The 6000-nt window shown below is 37.6% G+C and overlaps 1 protein-coding gene across 1 annotated transcript in view; it reads right to left on the reverse strand.

Moving 5' to 3' along the window:
• LOC131929552 (protein-tyrosine sulfotransferase 1) overlaps window positions 1-4174 on the reverse strand; it is a 54190-nt gene extending 50016 nt beyond the window's left edge. The window contains exon 1 of the mRNA XM_059285819.1: window positions 4125-4174. The gene's annotated coding sequence lies outside the window, so the exon portion shown is untranslated. The remainder of the gene's footprint in view (window positions 1-4124) is intronic.
• Window positions 4175-6000: the final 1826 nt, after the last annotated feature.

Consider the following 6000-nt stretch of genomic DNA (forward strand, 5'->3'; position numbering starts at 1 on the left):
ATCAGTCGTAAACTGCTGTTTAACAGCGTGGGTTTCTAATTAGCGCATTAAAAAAAAAGTCTTTCAACATAATTAAATGAATGCCGTTAACCGACTGCTACAGTTCTACAAAGCATCAAATTAAATGTCTTTACAATCATCATTATACAGAATACTTAGTACAGGGCTAATTAAACGGGCGTTCTACAGAGTGATTTCTAACACATCGTTTAAAAAAATACTACACAAGTTATACAGGCTTATCAAATAAAGCTTCTAAAGCCAAACATGAAAACAAATTCCTTTCACACTTGTACCATAGAATATTTAGAGTGCTACAACAGTGAAACTCAACAATTTGAGGCCTTAGTTAAAGATTTTTAAAAAAATCTGTGTACCAACTTATAAGGTTTAGCCCCACATCTATACAGCTAGCTAAACCAACATAGAATCTCAAAGACTGAAAAGAATCAATCGGAACCAACTTATAAGGTTTAGACCCACGCCTATACAGCTAGCTAAACCAACATTTGAAAAAAAAATCAATCTGTGAACCAACTAATAAGGTTTAGCCCCACATCTATACAGTTAGCTAAACCAACATAAAATCAGACTAAACTCCCGCAACAGATGGTTGACACGTGTGGTATCCATTACAAAGTAATTTATTCTCAAACAACTTCATTTGTAGAAAGGTAGACATGAAAACCGACCCGAGCAATTACTTATGGTTGGAGAGATGCGCAGGGGGAGGGAGATATAAATGACAGGGCATTGTGGTTGAGCAGTAGGGCGCGTGCTGCAGATGGTAAGGATCCAATGTTCGACCGAGTCTGCGGGATGTCCCTGAGTCGACTCAGTCTAGATGTGTACCTAGTATATTTTGATCAATAAAATAGACAACCGGCCATGCAATTATTTCGAATGAAGTATAACATTACAATGGGTAGTTGTTCCAGCAAGTTATTTTTTGAGAGTCTGATAAATTGCAGGTAAAATCCTAAATAGGTCAAGGGTTATATTTTGATCCAACTCAGGCTGTCTAGACAGCACAATCTTCTTATATTCTGATCTACAGCAGGTTAGCTAGACAACAAACTCTTGTTATATTCTGATCTACCTCAGCCTGTCTAGACATCACACTCGTTATATTCTTGTCTACATCAGGCTGGCTAGACAGCAAACTTGTTATATTCTGATCTACCTCAGCCTGTCTAGACATCACACTCGTTATATTCTTGTCTACATCAGGCTGGCTAGGCAGCAAACTTGTTATATTCTGATCTACCTCAGCCTGTCTAGACATCACACTCGTTATATTCTTGTCTACATCAGGCTGGCTAGACAGCAAACTTGTTATATTCTGGTCTACATCAGGCTAGCTAGACAGCACACTCTTGTTATATTCTGATCTATATCAGGCTAGCTAGACAGCACACTCTTGTTATATTCTGGTCTACATCAGGCTAGCTAGACAGCACACTCTTGTTATATTCTGATCTATCTCAAGCTGTCTAGACAGCAGGCGACACGAGAATGCCGTACAAGCCACCCAGAGAATTAGGTCCAGACACAGGCTCAATTCTCACCATCGGTCACGTGACGTGGCCTGCTCGAGTACTCTCCAGCCCGTCGGTGATCGAATCAAACTGATCACGTGGTCACAGGACTAGTTTGCCGGACAATGTTGAACCGGCGAGTAATTTGTCGCAAGTGCTGCCGGACACTCGAATTACGGGTGGGGTGGGGATGTAGGGGGGACAGGATGGACACCGGGATGGTGGCCGCCAGACAAACTTGACCTCGGCTCTACAACAGGACAAGAACAGTTGGCTCATAGATCACGTGATTTAGGACGGGAAAGTTGATCGGTGGCCAATGGACCACGGGGTGGGGGGGGGGAGGAGGGGACACTAAACAAACCTGACTCCCCCCCCCCCCCCTTACTAAAAAAAAGACAGTTGACTCAAAGATCACCTGATTTAGGACGGGAAAGTTGACCGGTGGCCAATGGACCACGGGGTGGGGACCATCAGAAAAGCTTGACACCTCCCCCCCCCCCCCCACCTCTACAAAAGGACAGCTGAACAAATGCCTCATAATCACGTCATTTTGCAAAGTTGACCGGTAGATATTGGACCACGGAATGAGGGCCACCAAACAAACCTCCCCCCCCCCCCCCCCCCCTACAACAGAACAAGAACAGTTGCCTCACAGATCAAGTGATTTAGAACGGAAAAGTTGACCGGTGGCCAATGGACAAATCTCGTTTGTTTAGACAAGCTGAAAACGTGGTGAGAATCCGCGCGGCCTACCACGAACGGCCATTAGCGCCTGACAAGCAGCAGTAGCGGTGAAATCAATTCCCCCGTCCCAGCGCCAATGAGAATTTATCTCTCTCTTAAACAACACTCTCAAATACTCTCAGGCCGACTCCATTGTTTACAGCTGACACCACGTTTACACTTGCGACATGTATACTATACAAGTTTAGGGAAGAAAAAAAAACTCTCGCAGCAAGTTAATGTTAGATGAACACATTTTTCTCGTGGAACTTGTATACTAACTTGCTGTGAACTGGGGGTTTTTTTTCTAGACATGTTAAGTATAAAATGTTGCAAGTGTAAACGCAGTATTAAACCAACTTTAATCTAGCTTACTGTTATCTTCTTTAATTTATATCTTAAAAAATTACCTGCAGCATTCGCCCAAACCGTTATTGGTAGCTTGGAGTGGTCGAATGGTAGTGTATACTGCTAGCCCGAAGGTCTCGAGTTCGGATCTTGTTTCGGACTGTAGGAGCCCCTCCCCAGCTCTGATGGGTACTTGACTTATGTTGGGGAAAGTAAAGGTGCCTGGACATAGTGCTGACCACACCGTCCCTTTAGATGCTGAGGTCAAGAAACATAAACTCTACTTCATCTGCCCAATGGATCGCTAGGTCTAAATAGAAATCTTTTGAGATAGCTTACAGCTGTTTTAAAAATTTTGTTTAACAGAAAATGAATTTTTCATTAATGAAATAACTACACAAGTCAACAACTAAACCCTGTTGTGTGTTGTGACTGAAACTATATTAAATACAGCGTGTATTTTTTTAGCGATCAAACAAAGCGTTCGAATCATTATTTACAACATGGTTAAATGCTTAGATAAAGCGGAATTGTGATGATTAAATTATGCATACTCCTGATAATTAAACAAAGCGGATAAGGAAAAATTACCACCATCGCTTCACACAACAGGTCATTGTTAATTTTTTTTTAAAAACTTGATGACAGGAAGGGCATCATTAAAATAAGCACCAGCCAAAACATGAACATCGTGCTACGGTCCACTAATTTCTATTTTAAATGATACATGCAGAAAGAATACCAAAGAAATGTGTTCAGGAAAATAGACCAGAAAAAATTTACGAAATAAACTAATTATTGGTTAAATTAATTAATGCTTTAATTAAATAATGGTTAAACCAATTGACAGTTAAACTAATTAGCCGTTGAACTAATAAATGGTTAAACTAATAAATGGTTAAACTAATTAATGGGTAAACTAATTAATGGCTAAACTAACTACGTAGATTATGACCAGACGGTGCAGGATTTAATGCAAAAATACATGTCACGGATGTCACCAGCAAAATAAAATGGAAGAAATGTAAAAACTACTGCAATTTAATATGTTTGTTAGGAAAGAAAGTGTAATTATTTAGCCCTCTACGTGCGCTTCGATTTTCTTTTATGCAAAATTTATATTCATATTATCTTTACCCAATTTTACTCTCTCTCTCTCTCTCTCTTTCTCACTCCCTCTCTATGTATATATATATATATATATATATATATATATATATATATATATATATATATATATATATATATATATGTATGTATATATATATATATATAGGCTATATATACATATATATACATATTCGTTATAAATATATTATATATATATAATGTATATTCTATACATGTATACATACTGTATATATATATATATATATATATATATATATATATATATATATATATATATATATATATATATATATATATATAATGTATATTATTTACATATATATAGCCAATATGTATTTATATATATAATCTACAAAAATAACTGAGTGTGCGATGACCTACCGTGTGAGTACGCTGTGATTGGCTGTGACCAGGAATGACAAATGTGCGCACCCCTAACGACAGATTCCCCATAGAAAAAAAGCTAGCGGGAGTTGTTGAGCGGGCGGACGTCGCGTCAAAGCCAGCACTTTGCCACATTTTCAAACGGACGTGTGCATGAGTTCCCGGCATTCCATGCACACGGGGAGGGTGGGGGGACGGTAAACAAGGGGATGTCTGGGGGTAAACACAAACTACAGCTGTTGTGGTAGACTTCCCTCTTTATGTCGATATATATATATCAAAATAGCTTAAAGGCGAGCATTTTTTTGGCAATTTAGTCAGCAGTATGAAATATTGACAAAACAAAATGCTCTGAAGTGGGCTTATGGGGTTCAATATAATCACTAATTCAATATAAATCATAAATAATAATGCAATATAAATATTCTTCTGTCATGTGATATGTATAAGTCTGTTCTTCAGTCCCAGGACTCGACCAAGTAATTATCCCCTAGTTTGTGGTACCAGCGCTACTCGTAGATGGTCAGCTACCTTTAAGGCAATATAAAGGGCACAGGTAACAGCAGTACGTCAGAGTGTAACTACCGTCAGAATCATTTTATTTGGGTAAGGTTGGATGACCAAGTGCCCCTATTGCAAGTCGAACATGATATAGCATTGAAGATAGTAACTTTAGAAAAATGCAATCAAACTTTCAAATTACTGATTAACAATAAAAAGCCAGGAAAAATTGAGGTTGATAAATTAGTACCTTTATGATATGATCCTTTTCCTCTAATGTTATTTCGGGTTGTTGTTTTTTTTTTTTTTATAAACCCTTAAACTATAAGGAAATCTGGTTATACTCTAATTATAACTGACCTCTATAGACTTCTCGATATTATCGAAAAACTCCAGGGAAATTGGTTAAATTTGTATTGATCTGTAGGATAAAATTATTTGGGTTGGTAGCAATGATGAGGAGATTTTAATTATCTACGGGGAGGGAGATTTAGTAGCGACCATTGTACAAGATGGACAGACAACTAGTACCATAAACTAATCAATAGACCGAGGGAGGTTGTTTAAATACGCACAACGGAATAAAATGACCGTTAATCTTAGAACAGTAGACTTGGATTGGATATTTTAACAAGTCTCTCATACACATAAAATACTACAATACACTGACAAACAGACTAACAAGTAGATTGAGTGAAGTTTCTCAAACACACAAAATACTTCAATAAACTGACAGACTAACAAGTAGATTGAGTGAAGTTTCTCAAACACACAAAATACACTGACAAACAGACTCATGGACCTTTAAGCGGGTAAAATAAATACGTAAATTAAAATACTAGAGAACGTTATTACATCCACCTAACACCTGTCTTTAAAAATCCAATTACATGGCGATTGTGTGCTTGTTAATACATATTACTGGGATCAACCTGGTTCTATTCAGTACAACTGAAATATGATGGGTATGGTAGAGTCCTCAGCTAACAACGAAATGTAGATCTATTAGTTAGTGCATTTAGCGGGGATCAACCTGGTTCTATTCAGTGCAACTGAGATATGATGGGTATGTTAGAGTTGTTAGCTAACAACGAAATGTAGATCTATTAGTTAATACATTTAGCGGGGATCAAACTGGTTCTATTCAGTACAACTGATATATGATGGGTATGTTAGAGTCGTTAGCTAACAATGAAAGGTATTGCAATGTTTCCAGTCCAGATACTAAAGAAATATCGTCCTAAAATAGTATCAAAACTGTATAATTAAGTCTTTTTTATAGACATAAAGGTAATGAAATAACGTATAACGCAGCTAAAATCTTACCTTTTAAAAAACACCTTTTTTCTGTTTCTCACTATTAAGCACGACT

This window comes from Physella acuta, unplaced genomic scaffold (genome assembly GCF_028476545.2).
Source record: "Physella acuta isolate Inbredline_101_S28 unplaced genomic scaffold, ASM2847654v3 ptg001648l, whole genome shotgun sequence".
Classification (NCBI taxonomy): domain Eukaryota; kingdom Metazoa; phylum Mollusca; class Gastropoda; family Physidae; genus Physella; species Physella acuta.